General features: G+C 34.6%; 1 pseudogene; it reads left to right on the top strand.

Annotated features, from left to right (window-relative positions):
- Positions 1 to 236: 236 nt before the first annotated feature.
- LOC119809351 lies at positions 237 to 1,186 on the top strand (annotated as a pseudogene).
- Positions 1,187 to 11,618: the final 10,432 nt, after the last annotated feature.

Below are 11,618 nucleotides of genomic sequence, written 5' to 3'. Positions count from 1 at the left end.
CATACCCCCATATATATATATGCACATGTAAACAAACATGCACACACATACATATGTATATGTTATTTGGGACAGCATTTCTTTGTGCAAGCTTGTCTCTCCTACAACTAGCTCTGTTGAATAGCTAGCCTTGAACTCACAGTTGCCTGCTTCTCCCTCCCTAGTGCTGATTAAAGACTTAACCACTACATGGCTCAAGCAAATCTTTTACTTTTTTCAGGATCTGGATGAAGAACATGGCAGCAGGAAACCATTGCACAGTGACTGAGTTCTTCTTGGCTGGGCTCTCAGAGAAACCAGAACTCCAGATGCCCCTCTTCCTCCTCTTCTCCGGAATCTATGTGGTCACTGTAGCAGGGAATCTGGGCATGATCACACTGATTGTGTTCAGTTCCCATCTGCACAACCCCATGTACTATTTCCTCAGCAGTTTGTCCTTCATTGACTTCTGTCAGTCCACAGTTGTTACCCCTAAAATGTTGGTGAGCTTTTTGGCAGAGAAAAACCTCATCTCCTACTGTGGATGCATGACTCAGCTCTATTTCTTTATCATTTTTGGCATTGCAGAGTGTCACACACTAGGTGTAATGGCATATGACCGCTATGTGGCTATCTGTAATCCCTTGCTTTACAATGTAACCATGTCCTATCAGATTAGCAGTGCCCTGATTTCAGGAGTGTATATTTTTAGTGTGTTCAGTGCTTCAGTTCTCACTGGCTTTGCAACAAAGACTCAGTTCCATAAATCAGGTGTGATCAACCACTATTTCTGTGATCTTCCTCCCCTCTTAAAGCTTGCATGCTCTAATACCTATATCAGTGAATTATTGATTCTAGTTTTTGGTACAGTGAACATCTTTGTCCCTATTCTCACAATTATTATATCCTACATCTCCATTATTGCCAGTATCCTCAGGATTAAATCCACAGAAGGCAGGTCCAAAGCCTTCAGCACCTGCAGCTCCCACATCTCTGCTGTTGCTGTCTTCTATGTTTCTGCTGCATTCATGTACTTACAGCCATCATCAGTCAGCTCCATGAACCAAGGGAAAGTGTCATCCGTGTTTTATACTACTGTTGTTCCCATGCTGAACCCATTGATCTACAGTCTGAGGAATAAGGATGTCAGTGTTGCCTTGAAGAAAATACTTCAAAGAAAAAAATTCATGTTTCAAAAGTAATGTGAGGATAATTTATTAGAGAAAAGTTATCCACAAATACATAGTTTGAGTTGATATAATTTATTTTATTATAGTTTCAAGAATTATTACTTATTTGCTAGGATACTTTGATAATCTTTATAAATTTCAATTTCCATTTTCTATGCACATATTAGCTTTTTACATAGGATAAACAATGTAAACCAATATTAAGGATGACATGAATTCATATGCCTGTAATGTTTAGTACATCATGCTATATGTTTTTGCTTTGGGTAAATATTACTTTAAAAAATATTAAACTACATTCTCAATTACAATAAGCCTTATACTTTTTATTTGTTTTTAATTCATTTTTGTGAATTTTATATGTAAGTGCTGTAATTAAATCTTTCACCCCATCTCCCTGTAAGCACTCCTGTGCTCCCCCTGCTCTCTGTCCAATGAATGGCATCCTTTCCTTGAATTCGTATGTATGTGAGTGTGTGTGTGTGTGTGTGTGTGTGTGTGTGTGTGTGTATTAATTCATATATATTAGGGGGTTTGTCCAAAGGAAGAATGTTGACTGAGTTTTCTGTCCTGCTCAGTTACCACAGTCATTAAGTCTCAAAGAAATCACACAGAGGTCTACATTAACTATAAATTGGGGTCATAGCAACAGGAAAAGTTTAAAGACAACATCTCTTTCAATACTGGGGACATGTATTGTATCCAAAGGAGGTTAAACCACAGAAAATAGAAATTAGAAAGTACAATTGAAGACTTTGAATGATTTTCAGAAATTATTAGGGGACATACAATGGTTGAGACCATATTTTAAAATGACCACAGGAAATCTGAAGCCTTTATGCAACATTCTGAAAGGAGACCGTGATCCTACATACCCCAGGGAATTACCTGATAAAGCTCGACAAGTTATTGATCAAGTGGAGCAGACCATTCAACATCAACAGGTTCAATATGTTGATTATGAGATCCCCTGGGTAGGTTATATCCTGCCTACAAAATATACACCAACAGTGGTCATTTGGTAGAATGGACCATTATTATGGATTAATCTTCCAATATTTCCCATGAAAGTATTGAATCCATATTATAAAGCTGTAGCAGGATTAATACAAAAAAATTAGAATAGAGTCTTGCTGATAAGTCAGGCTAAATAGGAATTAAATATACTAAATAAGAGTTAAATTACCTGTTTCAAAATAGTAAGTCATGACCTATAGCATTTGCAAGTTTTGTAGGAAAATTGATAGCCATTATCTTTAAGGATAAGTTATTATAACTTTCTCAGACATGTGCATTTATATTTTTGAAAATAGTGTGGTGCCACAACCTATAGCACAGGATACTCTAGTATTTACAGATGAATTCTCTAATGATAAAGCAGCTTATGTTATTAATCAAAAAAAAATTTGCTGTGCAAACCACACCTGCTTCAAGTCAACTAGGAGAGTTTGATATGTCTTATTACCATTGGTTAATAAGGAGGCTGATTTGTCCAATAGCCTGACAGAATAGAATCAGGCAGGAAGTCCAAACAAAGATGAAGGGAAAAAGAAGGCAAGTCAGGGAAATACCATGTAGTTGCCATAATGGTAGAATGCCAGAACATCACTGGTAATTCATGGCCACGTAGAAATACATACACAGATTAGAAAAAAAAGGTTAATTTAAGTTGTAAGAACTAGTTAATAATAGCCTGAGCTAATAAACCATACAGTCTGTGAATAATATAATTTTCTGTTTGATTACTCAGGACTGGGTGGCCAGGAAATGAAGGCGCTGTCTCCATTTACAAGAGTGAAGAGCTGTTGCTGCAGTTTTCCAAATTTTAAATAATCAAGTCTTTAATTTGTATTCTGGTAGCCATTAAATATTTATAACTTTATAAGTTATAAAAACATTGCATTATAAATATACTGCCAATCTGGCAGCAAAGGTTTTATTCCAGCAGATTCAAAAACAACTCTATTTAAGAAAATATCCTTGTTTTATTGAATATATTTGAGCTCATTCTGGACTTCCAGGTCTATTACTTGCATGTAGTGCTCTTACAGATCAATATACTAGGCTAATTGGATTTATTCAAGCTGAGCTAGCTAGACAATCACATGCCATTCATCATCAGAACAGTAGGAGTTTAAGAAATCAATTTCCTTTAGCTAAAGAAGCTGCTAGATAGTCAGGTAGTGCTCAATCTGTCCTCTGTGTTGTACAGTACCTCACCTGGCACTTAAACTTAGAGGACTAGTGTCTAATCCATAACGGCAGATGGATGTAACACATATACCTGAATTCAGAAAATTAAAATATGTGCACGTGGCAGTAGATACATTTTTAGGATTCATGTTGGCTATTTCTCAATCAGGAGAGGCTACAAAACATACAATTGCTCATTGATGAGTTTCCCTCAAAGTGGAGTACTAAAACCTTGTAAACTAATAGTTGATTGGGGCACACCAGTAAAGCTTCAAATATATATCAGATGGGTGTTAAACATAAGACTGGAATTCCTTATAGTCCTCAAGGACAAGAAATTGTGGAATATACCCATGGTGCCTTGAAAAACAACCACAAAAAATTAAAAGTTTTTTTAAATTAATTACCAGTGACCACATGATATATTAAATCATGCACTCTTTATTTTAAATTTTTAAAATATGGATGCAGCAGAAAATTCTGTAGCTGACAGATTTTGGCATCCTACCACTGGATCAATTTTTCCATGTAAAGTGGAGGGATCCTTGCAAGGGATAATGCATGGGACCTGATCCTGTTTGACTATAGGGATAAAGACATGTGTGTGTTTATCTAAAATGGAGCTTGGTGGCTGCTCGAATGATTGGTGTAGATGATAGAAGAGCCTCCTAGCAATGCAGAGGGTGTATATGAACGGTGATGGAGGGAAGTACTGGGCATATGTTTCTAACCCTTTGATATTACATCCGGTTTTGAGAGAAGGAGCGTGGACCATCGTAGTGTTAATAACTCTTTCCTATGGTGGAGGTATGGTACTGAAACTCCACAAAGGTTCAGCATCTCAGAATATTCTTGACTGGTCGGAAAATCAAGGAGATCTTAGAGTGACTTCTGGCCAAGCAGAAAAAGGATTAATGGCAGGACTCTGGCATATTGGTCCAGGAGCACATAAATTGTGGATTTGGATGCTTGCAGCTGCTGTGGGAGAAGTTTAGTCACCTGGACTGGCAAAGATTTAATGTGTCATGTTTTACCAGCTGTGTTGACAAAATACTTATGGGTACCCAGGTAATGTTTTTTCAATGGCCTTTTTTTGTTATGCCGCTGACACTGCAGCAGATATTTTGAGTGTATCAGGTCCGTGAAATGTAGATAAGGGACTTAAAGTCTTAGATGGAATGAAAGGGGCTTTGAGTAGGTCAAAAAGAATGATAGGTTTTGGGATTGCATATGTTAAGAATAACTTGACAAAAAAAATGTTACTGTTGCTCTGGTTACTAAGGTATAGAGTTGAAGCTTGAACAAAAGAGAGAGGCTTTTTATGATGAAATATTTAGGGTATGAGATACAAGGTTTAAAGATCAGATCACATTTAGAATGTCATGTGGAATTTCAGTTGGTATGTGTAAAGATTAAGTTGTATTTGCGAGATGTGTGGGCATAATGAAAATATATCCTGGATTTGGTTCAATAACATAATTTCAGGTGCTGTTTAACAAGTCAGTAGCTTCTGACACTTCTTTAAGACTTCTGTGGGGCAATGAGACCTTGAGCAGCTAGTATGTAAGGAGGAATGAAAAACTAAGTAAAAATGCCTTCCACAGTTCAAGCATTTGCATTCTAGAGCTACAAGAAACATTTTAATCAGTTGTCACAAGTCTCCCACAGTTCCACACTTCTTAGCACTTTAAAGAGTTGCTTACATGGTCAAAAATGGCTAAAAGGCATAGAGAAAAGAAGTTCAAATAGGAAAACCTCTAAACAGATTCCAATGGGTTTTACAAAACAATGTGCATTGGCTTAAGAAAAGAAGAAAATAGGTATAGACAGTTGAAGACAGAATAAATAGTTTAAAAAATTAAAATAAAGTCCATAATAAGATAGTAAATGTAATATAAAAGAAAAATATATAAAAAGATGGGAAATAATCATGGACTCAAGATCCTGTATGATATTTTGTTGATTTTGAATTTGATGGCTGATGGGCAAGAGACAGCAGCTAAAATACTGGGGTTAAAAGAGAGCTGATACAGTGTACCAAGCTGAATGTTTTAAAAATGCCTTAGCATTAAAAAAAACATCAAAATATATTTATACAATAGAGCTTAAAACATGCATTGCTTTGCAGAAGCAATTTTGCTTTTGTTTCCACAGAAATCAAGAAACTATGGATTCATTCCAGGTTAAGGTGGACCAGATTTGATCAAGGGAGACCTCCTGAAACTTGACAGATAATATCTATCAGCAAAGGCGATAGCTGGGCTTCCCAAAATTTAGACATCTCCAAGTTTCTCGAGGACCCTAAAGATACTTTGTCCACAGACAGCAGGAAGCAGTTTGAAGGAAAAGAAACTATTTATAATTAATAATATGCCGATATGGGCCTACTCAGTGCCTCAGGCCACAGTGTCTTCCTGCCCAGACTGCTTTTCTGTAAGGCTAATATGATAAACCATTACTTCTGTAACCTGTTCTACTACTGTATCTTTTTGCTCTAAAACATTTATCAGTAAGATCCTAGCACTGTCCTTCTGTGTATTTAGCATTGCATTGTTCTACCAGCTATGACAATACTTAGTTCTTACATCTTCCTCATTCTCAGCTTATTCCACATTCAGTCCACTGGGGCAGATCCAAGACCTTCAGTACATGCAGCCCCCACATTTTGTCTGCTGCTGTCTTCTTTCTTTCTACACCTTTCTTGTACACCTTCAGTCAGTTTCCTGGGCCAAAGAAATTGTCATATGTGTTTTATACCATTGTTGTGCCTCTGTTGAATCTCATGACTTGCAGATTAAGAAATATAGTTGTCAAAGTTGCCCTAAAAGTTAATACAAAAGATATGTTTCCACTAAACAAATAATAGCTTTCATTAGCAATAGCACATAACTTCTGGGATTTGTGGGAGGAGAAACTCTATGACCACTAAATATAGGACTATTGTTATTATATGATTGTTTGGAAGAAATGTACCAAATATAAAAATGGATTCTCACCTTCATATGCATAGAGAAGTGATAATCTCTTTTAGAACCAGGGTTCATTCAAGATAGCAATCTAGATCACCTGATGAATATTCTTAAAAATTTTTTTGTGGTTGGTTAAATTTGCATATATGAACCCTGCTCTGCCAAGGCAAGTGACACTAAATCAGATACATTAAGTTGGGAATAAATAAATTTCTTTAATATTCCTTCATTGTCTCATTGTTGTGTAAATGGCCTTCTTGATCTATTGGCAAATGATTCAAATGGGCAGGGCAGAAACCTCTGTCAACAGTGAGTCACACAGTAAAACCCTTTGTCTATATGTCTTTTCTTGTAAGTGTTCAGTGTAGAGTCATTGGTCTGCTTCATACTTCTCCTGAATGTAGAGTTATAGTGATTTTTTTCTTTCATCTCTGAGTTTCAGACTCAGAAGCCATATTCTTTCACTGTAGCATCTATTTGCCTCATACACATGGGGAAATTTTGGACTGAAGAATTGTTTTCTGACTAATGATAAGTCCCATTCACAAAATTATGATTAATTTTGAATAGAAAAATGGGTTACAGACAAGGAGATCACCAACTTTGAAATGTTCTTATTTTTCTTTGCTCAATTAAGGTTTTATATTATTGAAAGGAAGAATACCATGTTTTACTCCATGTGTTTGCTATGATTTTATCTAATTAGATGTTAAGAAAAAGTTTCACACACATGACTATAGTCTAGGCTGATCTTCTGAGGTTCTCTCTTTCTGGATAACTCTAGGTATATGTCAAGTCATCACCTGAAGCCATTTTTGAGAGTCTCTAACAAAGTGAGTTCTTGGCTTTACTATTTTGGTTTTAGAAACAACACTCAGATCGAAAAAGAGCCACAAATTAAATTACATTATCACCCAACCATAGATTCAGGATATAGAAAAACTAATTTAAAAACAGGTCTGGAAAATCAAGTTATTTGTTAAAGTGTTTGTATACAAGCATCAGGACCAAAGTTGGATCTCAAAAATCTTTTTAAAAAATAGAGAAGGTGACTGGCAAGCACAGCACTGGGAGGGAGAGACAAGTATATTGAGTATATTGCTAGTGCAATCTAGTCATCAGAATAGCCTACATGGATAATACCAGGCCAGCCAGAGACTTTGCATCAGAGAAAGAGGACAACCTAAGGAACATTAAAATTTTTCTTTGCCCTTCACATGTTTATTCATACATATGGACAAAAAACTTCAATATAGAAAGATAAATTTATTAACCTTCTTCTTTCTTAAATGCATGTCTATAATCCCACACACCTTGTTATATGAGGCATGGGTTCTTAAATACAAATTACAGAGTTAGATATGATATAAAATCAAAGTTTTGTATTCTAAATTCTCTAGTCATTTTTCAATAAGATGTAAACCTGAGATTGTCCTCTTACTTTGTGCGGCCAGTTGACTAAACTGCAAGCTGGACCAATGACATTGTTTCTTAGCTCACAAGAAATGTAGAATTTCAGTTTCTACTCAGATTTTATTTTTCAAAATATTGGTTTTAATTCAAATGCATCTCTAAATAATTCTTTACCATCAGTGTAAATTTTTTTGAGGACAGAAAAAATTAACCAGCTGGGAAATGGCATTTGCTCTCCTTTCAAGGGTTTGCTCCCTAAGAGCTAGAAATCCTTGGAGACGGTGCCATCATGCTATTTGGAGCTGGCATATAAGTCAGGCTTACAACTTCAGAGTATAGGAGGCAAAACTGCTCAGATGACTGTTAATGGTGATATTGTTGCCAACTCTAGAGCTGAAGAAGCTCTTGGGGACGGTAACCTATATCATTAGATCAACTTCAAAAATAGCTCAGAGAGTAAGCCCTAGGCCCTGGTCTCTGAGCACTGAAGAATGCAGGATACTGAGCACATCTGCATTAGTGACTTTGTGAGTGGAAAGTAAAACTTGGTGCTTTGGAGAGAAGGAGGGTGAGTCATGAGTCAAAAGGTAACCATTGTGCAAAGTCAGGAATACACTGCTTACTAGATTCTTTCATTCAATTATTCACAGAGTAATTTAAAGCTTATTAAATGCATCAACCCCTTGCATGCCCTGAAAGTATAGATGTAGCCCATCACTTGGATTCTGCTTTGACTCACAGTATAGTAATGTGCTTCTTAGCTATTACTTTTCTAGTATTCAGTAGGAAGGTTCTGTCAGTTATAATGAATTAAATAATGTTACAGGATCTCTTCAAATTTAGCTAAGATTTAAAATGACGTAAACAGTTTTCAGATAATTCGTTAGACAAACTGAAATGGTCTGTTTGCCTTCCTGATTGAACAGATTTTACATCCAGGAATAAGTTTCTAGTCTTTATCTCAATTAATTTATGTAGTTAAATAACTTAGATGTCATAGTCACACACCGAATGAACCTCTTTCCTTTTTCTATCCTTAGCATATATTAAAGTCCCAGGAAATACCACATTACTTAAGAAAATAGCATCTTCCAGATGATTTTTATTTTGTCAATGTCTCTCTTTGAAAGGGAACATCTATCATTAGCTCACACCACAGAGGCCATGCATCCATGTTTAACAGTGATTCCAGTTTTTTAGACACATAGATAATGAAAGCATTATCAACACAACATAATGGGATGAGTAGAAGAAGGCTGTTGATTCTGATGGTAACCAACAGACTTAAAGGACACGAGAACAAAGGACAAAATTCAGCACCTCAGCATGTGCTAAATCTCTCCTGATGTTCTGATCGCATGCCTTTGAATTGGAATGTGTATTGCATATCTTATTTAGATTATTACCACAGTCTAGCATCTGCTTATTTATAAAAGATGTCTCAGATGTCTATTTCTTTTTGTATCATCCAGGGATGTCCCTGACCTAGTAAGGATTTATACCTTGATGTTTTCATGTGGGTTGCATCAAATCATTTATTTTGGATATGAAGAAAATGTTTTCACCCCATAATTTATATAATCCTAGTTAAGTCTTAATTTTTTAAAGAATTTTCTTGGTCTGTTTATACATTTCTCTTTTTTTCTCTTGTTTTTTTTTTTTTTTTGTGTGTGTCTTTGTAGTAACTTTGAAAGCATATTGGCCACAAGATACACACCTTACCCTGAAATGGGTGATTTTTGGCTCTTGTTTAACTCCAAAAGGAAAAGTGTTATACTTCATAAAACCCTCTTAGTCTGCGATTCCTAATATTCTGACTGTAACTCAAGCGATTCAGTTTAATGATGAGATTAGACCTTCTTATCTACAGTACAAAATTTATAGCCACACTAAACCACCTTTGTTTAGCTTACTAAAATTTTGGAAAAACTAATTTCAGTATGACATATTTTGCGTTTTTAGTTTATCCTGATTATCACTAGGGACCATAATGTGTTTTGCAGTCAAAAGTAATATTTATAGAACCATGTTGAATCTATACACATTGGAAAAATTAAATAATAAAAAAATTTTGTGATATTTCTAAAATATAACAATAATTAGCATCATATTTTTTTAACAGAATAGAGGTGTTGTCATTTAAAACTTTATGGTCAAAATTTTCTTATTATGTAACTAACCTGTGAATATTGGTATACTTTTGTACTTCACATAAGCCTGGCAGTCTGCAATCAATTACACAGACTATTACATTTTCCTCCCTGGTTTCTCTTATTTGTAAATTTTATTATATATTTGGAGTTAATTTATGACTAATAAATGCTAATATGACAGATTTAGGTGATGAGTTCTTTAAAGCGGCGTAGATATCTCTTTACCTTTTCCTTCTGCAATAAGTTGGGGGGGGGGGAGAAAGATGTCAGACTCTGTCTTTGAAGCATAGCATTGCAGTCCTTTCACTTAATCTAATGCCTCCAAATACACAAATATTTTGATTCCTCTATCCTTTTAGAATTTCATTCTTAATTTTTAGATGCTCAATTCTCTATATGCTACCTGAAGAGAATTAGATTTATGAATATATTATATTCACAAATGTTTGTATTTTTATTATTTAAAGTTTCATTTTTATTTTATAGGCAGTTTAGATCTTTGCATGGTACTAAAACAGATAGATATATATTGAAGATGTTTAGCATAGCATTAAGAATTTTGTCAATAAATTTTAAGAGATAAATAAAAGTTTTGTAAACATATTAGTTCTTGTGTAAACTATCAGTATATCAACAATATCACACAATTTCCAAATACAGTAATGAGAGAGGATGTAATGGCACTGACTTAATGCAACTTAGTGGACAATGTAGAAGGTTGGGATAATATTTATAGTCAGTAATTCTAGAAATACAATAGGAACAAATTATTTACTGTTGTGTAGATGAGCTTGAGAAGAGCTAGAGATTAAATTGGAACTCTTCTACAGAGATTCTGTTTTCTCTTGCGAATGAGACTAAGACTATAAACAGAAAATGCAATAAGTTTTGCTTTTGTTCATCAACATGTTTGCATTTTCCATTGGTACATTTTTATTAATATTGTAATCGTCTTAGATAAGTTTGATAGATAAAATATTTGAAAAATAAATATTTACATGCTTCATCTTCATATGTGTTTTATATCTGATTAAAAACTACTATATATATATTACTCTCTTAGATATTAAGATATTAAGACACTTATAGACAGGCAAGATGACTCACAGGGTCAATGTACTTGCCAACCACTAATGGTGACTTGAACTCTATCCTCAGATTTTCCATGGTGGAAGGAGAAAATAGGTTCTCCAATGATCTTCTTTGGCCTTCTCATGTGTGATGGTATTCATTAACGCACACATATTTCACACAGACAAACAGAATAATAACAATAAGTATAACATTTATAAAAGGTAACTAAGTAATTACCAATAGTATATGTCTATGTTAAATATAGAGAGATTTAACAAGAAAGTTTTGTACTGAGCACTAGTTACATCCAGAGTTGTCAGATTTCATTATTTTTGACCTTTGAAGATGCATACTTTCAACATCAGGTTATACTGATATTCCTGAGAATTCTGAAATGACCCAAAGTAGACAAAGTTTGCTCTAAGTAATCTTTTGGTAAGTTAAATGCTATTAATTCATATGTGAAATCTTCTTCTTGGGTTATTAACTTCACCACATGTCTGTGTGCCTTAATTTTATTACCATATTAAACTTTAAAAAAACATTTCTTGCTGAGTACTTTTCTTTTTAATATTTTCTTTAAGATCTATCAGGAATACTTAAAAGATCCAGTATATGAGGATTGTTTGTGTTTTTATTAGATACAT

This window comes from Arvicola amphibius, chromosome 3 (assembly GCF_903992535.2).
Source record: "Arvicola amphibius chromosome 3, mArvAmp1.2, whole genome shotgun sequence".
NCBI classification, from domain to species: domain Eukaryota; kingdom Metazoa; phylum Chordata; class Mammalia; order Rodentia; family Cricetidae; genus Arvicola; species Arvicola amphibius.
The sequence above is the reverse complement of the archived record's forward strand: the minus strand, read 5'-3'. Positions and strand labels throughout refer to the sequence as shown.